Raw genomic sequence first — 15,423 nt, 5'->3', positions numbered from 1 at the left:
AAAAAAGAGCTTTAGAATCTCCTTCAAGAGGCCTTGAGAGCTATTCCTGAAAACTACTTAAAGAAATTATAAGATTACAAGGTAATCATGCTTAATATTGACTTTCAAGCTTGTTATGTTATGTTAAGTGTACAAATGCTGATTTATTTAGTCTTTTTTTTTGCCATTCAAGTATGCATATGTTCCAGTACCGCAACGGACTCTCAACATAATATTTCAAAGCTTGCGGAAAAGTTTTTGGATTCAACATCAACCCATCACACTATGCACGTGATAGCTTTTTAAAACACTTTTTATAATGCTATTTTAATTTTTTGCCTCACAGTAAACTTTTTTGAAATACACCATAATTTCCTCCAGTTCTTATCTCTAACATAAATGCTTTAAGACAATCAGATATCTGGCAGGTTGTGTTTCCTTTCCCATCATCTGTCACTGTTTCCATTTTTTTTTTAATAATTACTTTGGACTAAGTGGGCATAAACTGGAGGCAATATGCATGTTGACTAAGTTTATAAACTGAACACTCTGATTGGCATAATATCCACTGTGGAGAATATATTCCGCACCAAACCTTGGGCACTTTTTCCTCCCTCGTTCACGTTTCCTTACCATCAATCATGTTGACGCCTTTTTAGATCCCTCCCACCACACTGAAACAAAGCACTGTCAATGGTTTTAGCAGTGCGAGTGTCTCCTCACCCCAATGCCTTCCATCCTTGCTTCTTTCATCACTGACAGTCCTGCCCTTGGTAAAAGTGCAAACCCAAAGAAAAAAATAATGTCAAGGCTGCCTTGGCATTTTCTCCACCTCACATTCTCCTTGCCAAGCTTATTCTCTACTCTGCCATTTCCATCCAGACCGCCAACTCGCAGCCCAACCCACTAGCATCTCATGTGCTGGCCAGGAAAAGTAGATTACAGTGAGAAAATGTCATAAAATCTATGGAGGGGAAGCAGAGGTTGTCAATTATACATGTGCCACTCTGCTGCTATCTCTGACTCTCTTCCTCCACCCACTCCAAGTGACTTGGCTGGGGCTGGCCCACTCTCCTCTCTCTCAATTCTATTTCTCTCAGGGTCTGACATCTGCCTTTTTAACGTACTGCCACATGCAAGCTTATACACACACACACATAAGACAGCCCACATGTATGTTGGCTGAAGAAATGGTTCTGACGTTTCTGGATCTGAAATTAATTAAGAATATTCTGAAGTTTAAAATCTTGTTTAATTTGGAGCAGAATGGGAGTGCAGAGTTGTGTTGCAGGAGATGGAAGCATGCACGTCTACATACAGATAGCTCTATAAATAAACCATAGCAAAAGGGACCCACAGAGAGAGATGAATATAGCGCAAAGACCATGATTCTAATAAAAAAGTTGCTTCTGTGGGGTTTCATACTGAGTCTGTTTGGAATTTTGTCTAAAATCTAAATTCACAATTGCTTTGTCTTTATTTTCTTACCATTGAGGACTTTTTGTGTTCCAACAGTAACACATGATGTACTGTTCGTCCAGTTAACAAAAGCTCACAAAACAAATCCATTACTTTGGGATAAGAGATAACAAGTTTCCAATACATACATGCCTCTGACCTGAAGAGTGAAAAGAAAGAACGCATATTCTCTTCATTACATTTTAAGGCAGGCAGTAAACATTTGCTTCTATGAAACCCTTCCAGGTCATCACAATCACTCCACTCCAGAGCAGACACAGTCCATGTGGAGGAAAACTAAGATTTTGCATTTTAGTTAAGTTTGATAGGTGGAAATTAGCATTTCAAGAGAAAATAAAGATTGTGTAGAGTGGATCAGCTCAGCCACATACATAAGTGAAAATTAAATCATGTTTATGTGAATGTTGAACAACTGTTATGTCAACACATTTCCAAAACTTAAACACAAAGAAATGTCATACATTTTTGACCACCTTCAGTCTGGTGGTGGAATCTCAGAGGTCCACCAAGACGAGGGTCTATGAATGAAAGAAGAAATAACAAAAATAAGTAGGAATGAACTCTTATTTCAATCCAGTTCATGGTTAATCCACAAAGAGAACAGACAAATTCAATGTCTGCAATGTGATGAGGTGCAATCACACAGCAACAACTCTGCAAGAATCTCTCCTAACATCAACATCATCGTCATTGTTACTTTTTCCACCCAGAAACATTCAGTACACAAATAGAGCTGCTTTGCAACACGTTTCAGAATGTTTTTTCACACAGGATGTGACAGACTGTCACAAGTCTAGGCATTTCAGATATTGGGAAGTGTAATGAATAGAATTAATTGTATTTTGTGTCAATTAGACAATTTTCTGATTTTTTTTTTAAGCAAATAGGGAGTAAAAATGAGAATTTCTTCAGATATTTATGCATTTTGGGATTCTTATCAGAAATAGACAGATAAAAGTAAAAATACACTCTTTTGTGACTCTTGTCACATTTTTTTGTACATCCCTTGCGGCAGATCTCACAGCCTGCAGCCATTTTTTGTTGCCAGTTCATAGTGTTTCTATTCTTGCTTTCAGGATCTTTACTCCCTCCTCCTTGATGATAGCATGAATGTGTAAATTCCGCCCTGCTCTTAAGTTGCCACCAAAAAAGTGATTTTCAGCTTTAACAGGAATAAAAGTCAGTGTTTAAAGGTGGGAGGGGGTTGATTTTGAAGCATCTACACACATACAGCTTTGAACCAGAAGACAAGTTCACATCCAACGCACAACTTCCTACACTTACGATATTTTAGCAAGAAAAATTGCTTTTATTTTCAGATTTACCTTTGCTCCCTGTCTCTGTTTATGTTTGAGGATAAAAAACGATTTTATTAGTTAAAGGAAAACATTAATCTCCTTTTGCTGGCTTACCTGATGCTGATTACTGGCCTTCTCTTATAAAATCCCCAAAAATCTTACAAACCCCAGTTTGTGTCCAATATATGGAGCCATGTTACCAATTACCATAGATGTGGTGTTCTTCTGTTGTTGTTGTTTTTTTGTTTGTTTGTTTTTTTGCTTTTTGTTTGGTCAAATCAGCGAATGCAAAGAGATCCTGGGTATGCAGAACGTACACTAAAAAAATTTATATAATATAAATTCTTAACCCATTCTCACTCCCAGTTCATACAGATCACCCTTAAAGTGTGCTACAGGACACGCAGGACAATCTGTTATGGGAAGGTAAGAGTTACTGAACATGTCACTATGGCAACATGAAATCAGCTAAGGTTTTGGAAAACAAAGTGTACAACCACAGTTGCCCAAAGTGCACTACAATGAAATAATAAGAAAAAATAAACGCAAAGGACATAAGAAAAACAGCAGCTGCGTTTTGAGCAAGCTGTAGACAAGGAAGAGACAACTGATCAAAACCATAATGAAGGGACTTGCAATAGTCCAACCGGCACGTAATGAGCAAGTGGATGTCTCCAAATCTTTTCTATGCAGGTAGGGCTTTTCCAAGCAGCCTCAAATGAAAAAAAATAATAAAACTTTCAACCACTGAGCTGATCTTAAATCCTTCAGACAACTCAACAGGTTAGCTAAAGAATCACCTTTTGATTTTGACGGCAGATAAATATGAACATCATCTGCAAAGCAGTGGTTAGAAATGCCATGTTGTGCAAATGTCGACCCCAGGGCCAACATATAGGGAGAGCACAGGAGCAGACCTAAAATGGATCCTTGTGGGCTGCTGCTGAGGAGTACTGGTCGAGATTAACAGAAAAGGTCCTGTCTGAGGTCCTGTCAGTTTAAAACGGTGCCTCTAATGCCTACACACAGCTCCAAACATGCCAGAAGAAACTGGTGATGGACTTGCTCGAAATATATCTTATATTGTGTTTTTGCATATTTCACAGCTCTCTGATAATTGAACAGACAGTCCCTCGGAATCCCCAAAGAGACTTGAAGTCTATCCTTTTCTCACTTTCTCTCAGCATACCTGCACAAGCTTCTGAGAGCACAAGATCTAATGTGTGTCCCTTTTCATGAGTACGACCAGTTACAGATTCTGTGAGGTTAAAGAGTCAATAACTCTTTGACTGATAATCTTTGAGTCACAAGAAACATGTAAATTAAAATCCAATAAAAGAAAAGAACGATTTTAGCCACAAAGTCCGAAAAGTCTTGAAAATCCTTGTTCAGTTTTGGTGGACGGTAAATCAGCTCACATAAAACAGGGATGCTGAGCTGGATTTCAAGGGGCTGAGATTCAAAACTGGGGTATGTGTTTGATGGAGTTCTCCAACAACAGAGGCTTGACTTCCACACTAACGCCAGCCTTCAACCTTTGCCAGTGGACCGGGGGAGCTAGAGAAAGAGAGAAGTTCAGAAAAAGCCACAGATCACCATTGTGAAGCCAAGTCTCAAACGTCTTCAAAGTCAAGTGACTATCGTGACTGTAAAGGGGTACCTGGTGCGTTGAAACTGACTAGAAGGGCTCTTCACCAAGTGGAAGAATGACAGTAGGTGTTTGAACTCCATTTATGGAAGAAATGTGCCATTTTCTGAGTGCCCTGGTTGATGAAGCTCTTATCCTGCAGGATATCAGAGAGTCTCTGACCACTCTATATATCAAATTAATCTGCCCTTGTTCCTTTCTCAGGCCTTTATGTCTCATTCAAGCTGCTTTTACCAACCTCTCATTTTACATCATAATGGACAGAAATGTCTGGGAGATTTATCATTGTTCAAAATCAGGAGTTTGCCAAATGATCAAGACTTGGACAAGCTGAAAATACAGGGAGAAGGCAGGGGAGGCACACAGAAAACGAGCAGTGCTGTATGCAACTCATCATTGTAGTTATTGTTGTCTTTACAGCATATTGTGAAAGCAGGATTCCAGCTGTCAGTGAATGATGGCTTGCAGCATCTTGAGCTCTGTCAGTGGGCTGTCTTCTTTTCAGACTGCTCTTACTGTATTCTCACATCTTACTGCTGAGCAAATGTTCATGCGATGAGCACAGTGTGCACAACCAGAGCAGACAAACCACAGCAGTGACATTCAATCATCAGATTTTCAGATGCTTCTGCTTCAGTGATTTCACAGTACAATGAGAATGATAAATGTGACGATGTGGGGTCATTAGCTCATTATGATTGGTGTTGAACTGACTCACATTCCTACCCATGGGTGTGTATTTGTGATTGCGTATCCATTAGATCCTCATCTTCTGTCTTCCCTGCAGCATGTACACACTAATGATCTGACATCACTGTTGAAGCGAGATCCAGCCTGTTCTGTGGGTTGAGCATATGGATGTTCTACTGTACCTTGCTCCTCCAGTCATATGACAAGTACATACACACACATACTTCATAAATTGGACTACTTCAACAACAGAAAGGCCTAATGTCATAAGCATTGATCGTGGTATTCACCTCAGTGCATTAATAGATGTAGTATAGTCCCGCACCATTGTTTCCAAATTATCTCCCTGGTTAAGGCACTGAAGGGCCAGCCCACTACAAAACCACAGATAAATCCTTACCATGCTATCCACTGCTGACTGATGCTGATTGTCTGTCCTGTTGTTGCAGCTATACTTCCATTATAATCTACACACTGCCTGGTATGAATCCAGTTCTTAAAATAGTGTCAGGGGCTTAGAACAAGGTACAGTACACCGTACGCTAAAAGGAAAGGAGGAAGAAAAAAGAGAATATGAAAGGGAGGAAAAATGACTGCAGTAGCACAGGTAAAGAGGTCTCCTATTGGGATGTGGAGGGAGAAATATTGGCCAGTGTAGCCCTATACCATTTGTCCTCGTGAGGATTTTAAATAGAATCTGGATCAATTATTCATAGGGTCTATAACTTGCAATAAATGTTGGCTGAGGCAGTGCAACCTGGGCCAGGAAGACACAGAAAAGTGAGGTTAAAAGCACTTATAATGGGCCAAGTTTCAAATTCTGGACAAAGCAACATAATAACTAATTATAGTTCAGACTCTGAAATGACATTTAAAAGCCCTTTAGCTTGTTTGATGCACCGTTTAAACCACCTGATCATCTGTGAAAACACAATGCATCCATAAACCCAACAGAGTGATGACAACATCAAAACAGCTCTGCTTGAGTAATGCTGCTTGAGGCCAACACTTAAACCTCATTATCTGAATCACAGTAAATTTCCTAGAAACCAGATTTAAATACTGATTTTTAAAAACTTTAGCAAATTAGTTTTGCAAATTTTTTACATTTTGCGTGCCTAGTCTGTGTACTTCTCAGGTCACCATGATATAGAGGAAGTCACTATCATACACCATCTCTTCAGAGTTCCTCAAAATGAGTCAGCATGTCTCCTACATTGTCTACTTTTTCAACAGTTGCTGGAACTGGGAGAGAGAGACAAAAAGTGCTCTCAAGTTTGCTTCACTTGACTGAAGCTTGAAAAAGAATACATCTAATCTGTCATGTTAGTCTATTAATATGAAAATGTGAAATAGACACAAAACTAACATCACAGTGTCCATTCTGTCTGCACAGACAACCTGGCCCAAAAAGTTTACTTTAATATCAACAGCAGTGTTGTGCTTTTTTTCTTTTAATGTGTGTGTTTGTGTATCAAACAGCTCTCATAGTCAAATACTTCAGCTGGTGTGTTGTTTCCTTCACTGACATCCACAGACTTCGACACGAAATGTAGACATAACCTCGATCTCTGAAAATTGCAGATGGTGCACAAGGGACTTAAACCTGCTATATTTCTATAAAAGCTGCAAATGGAGACATATCTCGTTTTTCTCAGTTTTTTTTTTTTTTTAATCCCTCAATTTGGTCATTGTTAATTTATGGTCTTAATTGCTCATTTTAAGTCTTCTTTCATAAAGCATAATGTTTATTTTGGTTCTAAGTCAAATCTACCCAAATCTTAAACTGTCTAATGCTTTACTCAATGTGTTTGGTCATTCAGAGGTGACAAAGATAAAGTATTACAGAGTGTGTGGCAAACCAATGGTTCTGTTCTTCTTTATTCTTGTCTCGCCTGTCTACCTGCTTCCTGCCATTCAGTTATATGTTGTTGGATATGTAGCTTCAGTTTCTAGGTAACCTCGATTCATCTTTGCAAATTAGTCAGTTCATACGTCTCCAAAAGAAAGAAAAATAACTTTTGGACACATATTTTTTCTGCTTTTGGTTGCAGCCTGTGAATTCCTTGTTACAAAGCCTGATATGATGATGTGATTTTTACACCCCTTGCTGACAGCAGGAATTGCTTCAGCAAGTCTGCATCCACTTGAATGGATAATGCCTTAATTGAATAGTTCCTGGAAACCTATTGTGAAATCCTCTAAAAGTCTAGAGTCTAGAGGAAAAATAGAAAGTTTACCAATTTAAAAAGCTCAAAACCATGAATTGAAAAACTTATACTGTATCTCAAGGTTTTTATGACTTTGTACCAAAACTTTAAATTGATAAAAGAATAGCAAACTAATCTGTTAGATAAACTAAATGCAAACAAAACATATTTCACTTTGAAATTGAATTAAATATAATCAAAATTTTGAACTACTCAAAGTAGAAGTGTCAAAGTTTTGACTCCAAAGCTGGCAGTGTTTTCCAGGGTCTTTGCCTCACTTGCCTCTGTAGGCTGGTGGTTCCACCAGTGTTTTAACAGATACTGCAAGTCTACAACACAACTGATAACAGCAGTGTCCCTTTGGTTGCGCCTAACGTTAGCTTGACTCTGGTCTTACACCTCTTTTTTGGAGGCTTTTGGCGAGAACATGTTTTTTTCAGTGCAGGAAAATCAAGATGTTCACTCCAGATTGTAAGGCTTACATGCACTAACATGCACACTCACCTGCAGCACATAATGGAGGAGTAGGACTATAAAAAGGAGAAAGACTTCTTTATTTTGCAAGAATATTATCATAACTGTAACCTCTTTGTATAGCAAATAGTTTTCTACAGTATTAAAGTTCAAAATATTCTATAACTTTGAATTTGTGTGCGGCTAATTTGCAGGCAATCATTAGTTTGGAAGAGAAAAAATAAATCTTTCTTGATTAAATGTGCTCCACGTTACCTTTTCAGTTTATACAGTATGCACATTGTACAATGTCAAAGCCCACAAAAGATTAAGCTTAAAGTTTGTAGTATTTAACAGTATTTGGTGAAGCCAGAATTTGTATTAAATCTCTTTAAGAGAGATTATTGTCCTTTAAAGGTTCACCTTTCAAATTACAGTTTTAGATGTGCCTTTATTTCACAGGTGTGTGCGTGTTTTCGTATTTGTGTGCGTATGTGACTAAATCTTTTTTATAAATCCTAAACCTTCATTCTGCAGCACAAGATGCCTCATAAATAGAGCAAAAATTCAATAGAAAGTTGTTGGAGCCAGAGAGGAGGCATTCATGAAACTGCCTAAAACAACTAGCTGAACCTTCTCTGACGCTAGTTCATCGTACGAAGCATTTATCCGAATGTGTGAAACTGTCAGACCCCTCCAATTAACACCATCTTTAGAAAGATGATGCAAAAGAATCAAATACACATGGGATAATAAGGACATGTGATAAATTATCAAAAATGTACACAAAATACTTTGATAAAAACAGTTCAAACAGCATCTTTGTGTGACTGATATCTGGAAAACAGTAGGGGCAGATTAAAAACAACAGAGTGAAGAGAGCAGTGCCACTACAAGAGTCCAGCATGTTGTACGAAAAGCTGCAACACATACAAGAAAAAAGAGAAAATTAAATTACAAGCCGCACAATAAAGAGAGAACAAGTGGGAGCTGTCAAGAAAGGGGTCTTCTGGAGGGTACAATAAGACTTCATCGAGCTAGAATCACTGGAGCGGTTATACAGATGACATTATAATTAAATGAGACGGCCAGGGACAAAACAGTTAGGCAACGAGGACACAGACAAAGATGTTGAACAATGGGTTTTCATTTATCCCAAAATTCTAAATTATTACAAAAATCCTAAAAGAATGCTGAGTAGGCCTGTAAAAGAGGTCAACTAAAGATAACTATACCCAGTCCAGACTGTAATGTGTGGCTGGGGCCATTGCAGAGATTTGAATAAAACAATTAAAAATTCCAACCATAAAGCTTGAACTTTTATGGCCAACTTATCCAAACGACCGTCTGCATTTGCTGAAATGCAGCAGTGAACAGACTGTCCTCCTCTTGAAAACCACTCAACTGGTCGTTTTCTCACGAGGCCCAAAAATGTGAAATCTATTTGTGCTGAGAACCATTGCATGTGAGGAGTAAAAAATTCCTCCACAAGCAAATTGCAAAAAAAAACCTAATAAATTTGAGCCTTATCACAACAACCTTTCATTAAAACAATATTCACACTTTGCTTAGGACTAAACGTAACAAAGAAGTTGTCAAAGAATGTTGTCATATTGGTCTACAAGCACACCCTTTCACGGTCAAAAGCAAATTACTGAAATTTCTGTGCTTCGCAGCAACCTCCAACCTCCCATCCTGCCTCCTTGAGAGGCCTTCGTGGCTTATTAAATATAACACCTGAAAATGATACTTGCTTCAATGTGGAAATGGTCATATGAGTGGTATTTCCCTCTTGGCACACGTACTTTAGAGGACCTGAAATGGGTCATGTTTAAAGGTATGAATAAACTACCTATATGCTTCGAGGAGTTTTTTTTGTGAATAACAGTCACACAGATTCATGAGTCCAAATGTGCCCAGATCATTTCTGTAATGTCGAATGCTGTCCACTAATAGCACCACAAAAAGTGTAGGATTGCAAGCAAGCACATTTGTTGGGGTTGCGATCCAGTAACAGCACAGGTGCAGCTTTTCACTTAAGAAATGTATGTTATGTTAGATGGATGTCTTATTACATACTTGTTTCTCATGTACACCACTCCCATTAGGCCTAGAGTTTAAACTTTTTTGTGCGTGTTGTTTGTGTTTAGTTATTCAGACATAATGGAGCTGAGCTAAATTATTGTATTGCTGAATTGTTAATAGTATTATTAAAGATGCTTCATAGTCTGTCATCGCTGCAGGATATTGACGCATGACCTACTTTCTTTTGAGTTAAAGTTCTGAGTCTTGCTCCAACTTTTCCTTTTTTGGTATATTTAAAAATGTATTGTTCCAATAATGATGGCAAACTGGGGCAGATACAGCAAAACAGCTCCAAACCATGATATTGCCACCACCATGAAGACACAGCTTCTCTTCTCTGTTGGACACAAAGTCGACTGTAAAGGACAGATAAAATTGAATGGCTTTAACAAAGCATTGGGTTTGTGACAATTTGGGAGAGATGAAATTATTCATTCAAATGAAATTATTTGCATTATTATTGATATATTAATATAATACTATATTAATATGAACATAATATTAACTATTATCATATAATATCAATTTATATTATGAATTTCATAGCAATTGCATGCAAGCGCAGAAACAGGCTGCTATATCCCTGCACACCTTCATAAATACATTTGCAGTCAACAGAAAACATAACTTACTTGACGTTATGCCTCTTAAACAACTAACGCTGCTTACAACTCATAGCACTATGTTGCTTGAATTATATCATCCAGTCTCAAGAGGGAGTAAAGATTAGTGATGACTGATCATTGCTTTAAATTTGGAATAAGTTGTCAAAACCTCAACCATCAAAATTGTCCCTTGTATATCCGTTTTGGCACAGAGGGACAGCCTGAGGCCCCAGTTATCACACAGAGACAGTTCTGGTGATAATTGACTAAAGGAATGCCAGGCACTTACTGATGAACATGGAAACAATCCACTGTGCATCTCCAAATGGCTTTAGCGGGATAATGATGGTGTGGGAAAAAATTAGCTCACACAAGGCAGGAGAGGTAATGTAGCTTCCAGCTCAGCTCATTTTCTCCGAACGAAAGAGATAATCTAGACCCCCCAAAGGCCTTGGAGATTGAAAGCTTCACAGTGGAAACACCAAATAACTAATAGAAATTAGGCGTGAACCTGGCGTGAAGTTTTGTGATCCGCGCTTCCCACATCACAGGCACAGAAAGTGCACTTACAGTGTGGAATACATGTAAAATAAGCTCTGTAATATTTACCTTTTTCCTTGATTCCACATTGCCTCGTGTCCCTTGCCTTATCTTCTTTGATTTCTGTCTTCGTTCTTTTCTCCCTTTCCTCACAGCCAGACAGAATTGCAGATTGTTTGTGACAACTGGAGCACTTCCCATACCCAGATGGATTGGGAGCTAACTGTCTCAGTAGATCACCAGCAGCTGCTCTTCTCTCTAAACCTGCACAATCCATGTCTGTGCAAGGGTTTGATGACATGAACATACAAAGAAATTATGTGAATGCATTGTTGGGAAATGCAAGTGGGCAGCTAGAGAGGTGAATTAGGACTAGAAGATTAAATTGTTTTGATTTCCTGCCTATCAGGACAAAATGTGGGCTGGGGAAGTGATTAACCAGCTTCAACCACTATTTGTGGCTGAGGTGCCCATGAGCAAGACACCTAACTTCTTAATTGCTGCTTGATGCTCATTTTTCATAGAGTGCATTTATAATGCGGCGGTCAAATTCCCTGTGTGTGAAAAGCTAAGATTCTTCTTCACCTAAAAATGCATTCGATATCTTACAAACATTGAGCTGCCTTAACAAGACATTGGGACATGTTTTGAGCAAGAATTAGGAGCAATATGGAGAATATAGTCAAAATTAAAATAAATTGGAAACCAAACGAAGAATCCCCACAACCACTGATCCTCATTAATGTCAGATCATGCTGCCTGAACTATTTAAGCTTACTTAGAATATGTCGGCTTAATCGCTTGCTGCAAGAAAGCAGACATCGTTCTTGGTATCAGTTTAACTGTTCAAGGCAAAGAAAGTACTCATTTATGGGAGAGAAGAATGTCATTATTTATTACAAGAATGCATATTCACTAGGCTGCTTGTGCCATGTATTTGTCTATTCTTTGATAATTACATAATCACGTGTCTCTTTAAAAACAATAATTTGTTAACCAATGTCTTCTGAATTAAAGGTCTATTTGCGCAATGCGACAGCAGTGGATTAAAATATTGTGTCCCTGTAAGAAATGTTGAATTTCCCAGTGTGAAAACTTTTTTTTTCTTTTGTATGTTATTATTTATTTTTTAAATTTTTTAATAGTATTGGGAATGGCAATGGATATGAAAATATGTGACATCTTATGTACCTGCACAAATGAATGTTTAGAATAGAAAGTATAAGAGCACGTATAAGAGCACACGTCTGTCTGTTTCAGCCAAATTAAACAATATGCAAGTGACAATTCTGTATAAATGAGCCTGGGGATGTACAGATAACAAGGAGTCCCACTTTCACCACTCAGCAATAGGTTTCCTTTCTCCACTTAACCTTTAAGTTTGTTTTGGACAATCTAAAGTGAAGAAGCACTCTATTTTTATGTTATTCTTCCTCAGTGCCATAGCCACTGAATGTTCAGGAGTACCTCTTTTCAACTTCTAGCTGAAGACACACAGTCTACTGAAATTTAATTTTGAAAATGAATAATAGTTCATTAATGCCCAAAGAGAAATTTCGTTTTTCAAATGATTGAGAAAAGCTTTATTAATAAAGACATGAAAATCACTTAACAAACTGTTGGAAAACTGGAAATGTAACTGAAAGTATACCTGTTTAGCTGGAAGAGATCGCTGTGAATGCACAGGGGTGTTAATAGCTTGGCAACAACTGACCTGACGACGTCACACGCAGCACTGGCAGCAGCGCAGGGCGTCGCAGCCACCAAACTAACTCAGGGGAAGTCTTTAAGTAGGCAACATGGACCAAAAGTCACAAACAGAAGCAAAAAGTCACAGTCAAATAGTTCAGTATCCAGGCTGCAAAATAAGAAGTTCAGTAAAGAAAAAGAACTTTGCCTAATTTTCTGGATTGTCTCATTAATCTGAACAATGATCTGAACACAAAAAGAGACGAGTGAAAACCATGCAAAATTGATATTTTTCCTCCTCCTCCTTTCTTTTACTTACTCAGCCCTACGCTGCCGAATATGAATCTGGACACCCTTTCCCAGGCTGATCCCTAAAGACCCACAGCCTCTCCAGTTACACATAGGAAGCCCCATATTTTATGCATCACCATCCAAGCCTATTTAGGAGCAGAGAAGCAAAAGACATACAGAGAAACACAGAGCTGCTCTGACTCCCGCAATCAGTTCCGCAGTCGCTAATGTTTCTGTGGAAAACGAGGTCTTCTTCATACCATGTGGATCTACCAAGAGGGAAACATGAAATATTTAGCACTGTCATCCTCTTTACCCCCCTCTGTACTTTCCAGCTCAAATTTCCTGCAGAAAAAAGCGGAGGATGGCAGATAGTATGTGTTTTTTTTCCTTCCTCCGATTATCTTGGTGATTTGGAGGGTTTGTGAGCAAGGAAGCATCATGTGGACTGCTTGAGGTTGGAACTGCATAACTTTTTCCCCTGAGGGGACGGGATGACACACGCAGAGGTGGAACATGAGATTTGATTTATGGAGGGAAGAATGGGCTGGCTGTGCAGGCTGGCATGGGCCAGATCAAACTGCACATGTTGGTAGAGCGAGGATGCTGAGCCAAGGGGAGGCTTTTAGTATGCATACATAGACAGACAACCATGGGAAAGTATGTACACATGCATATATTCATGACAGCATATAAATGCACAGGGCACAGAGCTCGCTATTTAGCCCTGGCCATTTTCTTTTTTCAGTAACACACATCTAGAATAGACATTGGTGACCTCGACATAGAGTATATGTCCACAGGTATCTTGGCATGGGAATATGTTTGTGACACCTAAAAGGCTACTTTCTGTTGACATCAGGGCTGTCCAACCGGAAGATCTGTTATTTTCTGCTCTCAGAGGGACATTGATGATGCGCATTGTGAGCGTAGAAGCCATTAAAATGGACTGGCACTCAGCTTTGCTTCTTAGTTTGAAATTTTATTTTTTTTAGTATGTGCAAACATAATTTCCAGCATGTCTGTGTGTGGACAAACATGTGCCATGTGCAAGCTCCTTAAATATGGCTATTTTTTCTTTGTCTTTTTCCATGTTTGCTTGTACTGACGTCTGTACCACCACTGCTGAACCTCTTTTTTTCAAATAACAAGGATAAAAGCAAAAAATTATTCATTGTGTGGGAACATTGGGACCTTTTCAATTCTGTCTGGGACATCAAAGCGCACAGCGAGACAGGGCACAATTAGGATCCATAGGTGGGCCGAAAATATATTACAAACATATCTACTCTCTGCTGAAATCCACAATGAGAGTTTCATAAGCATAAACCGACTTCTCTCAGTCGTTTGTCTCCCCTGAGGATTGTGATTAATCTTACCTTTGATGTTTCTAAAACAACAGGGTGGAGGGAGAGATGGGTGAGGCGGGGGAGCCGCTGTGAGAGATGCACAGGGATGCTTAGCAAAGCACAGCCTTAAATGTTGTCCTAATGAGGAAAATTGAATTGAATCACTCTGGATATTGAAATTGTATTGCAGAGAGTGACGCAGCATGCAAGCACAATGAACAATGTCTTATTGTTCAAAGGTTGGAGTGGGGTAGAGGGAGGGTAAATTCAACTCTCAGAGGTAGAGGAGAGACAGGAAGCAGAATTATAAGATCGTATCTACGCCTGTCCTCCTCCGTATGATGTGCATCGACATGTGCATTGTTGCAATATACATGGAAATATCATTGCAGTGTGTGTGAGTGTGTGTGCCCTCAAGGTTATGAAAGTGTACATTTGGTGTGAATTAGGCAGAATAGAAGTGAAACTGCTGTCATGCAATATAAATAAGACCCTAAGTGCAACGTGTTTATGAGACACACATGTGCAAGCTCTTAGTGTAGTAGAGTCATTCTTACAAACAGAATAGCTTGTTATTAACTAGATTATTAAATGCTGTTTCAAATTCAGATTTGCACCTCTTTTTTCTGAGACCTGAAGTTTGCCAGTAAACAGTTATTTTCTCTTTAACAAGGAAGATAGATGGAAGTTCCACGGAGCAGACCTCCACTGAGTCGGCTTCTCAGTTACCAGATGGCTTTGCGTCATCTTAACTTTGATCAAAGCATAACATGTGGTGGAATTTTGCACACAGCATGCAATTCTGTCGCTCCCTCTCATGAGGAGCTAGCACTCACGTGTAGCAACATTGCCCCTGTGTGGTGAAATGAAGAGGACATGTTGATCAAGGCTGAGAGGGCAACAAAAGATTTTAAACAAAACATGAATATGTCTACGAAAGCTGCAACATTTATGATGAAGACTGAAATAAAATAAATTAAAAAAAACGATTACAACTTCACTGATTTGCTTTGTTAAGAACATGTAAGGGTGTCTCAATCAGATTGGCAGCAGCCTGCCAGCATTCACCAACTACCAACCAAAGTGACATCATCTTTTTTCCTGCTG

Source organism: Leuresthes tenuis, unplaced genomic scaffold, assembly GCF_036924035.1.
Source record: "Leuresthes tenuis unplaced genomic scaffold, fLeuTen1.0.hap1 SCAF_9, whole genome shotgun sequence".
Lineage (NCBI taxonomy): Eukaryota > Metazoa > Chordata > Actinopteri > Atheriniformes > Atherinopsidae > Leuresthes > Leuresthes tenuis.
Note: the sequence above shows the minus strand (reverse complement) of the source record.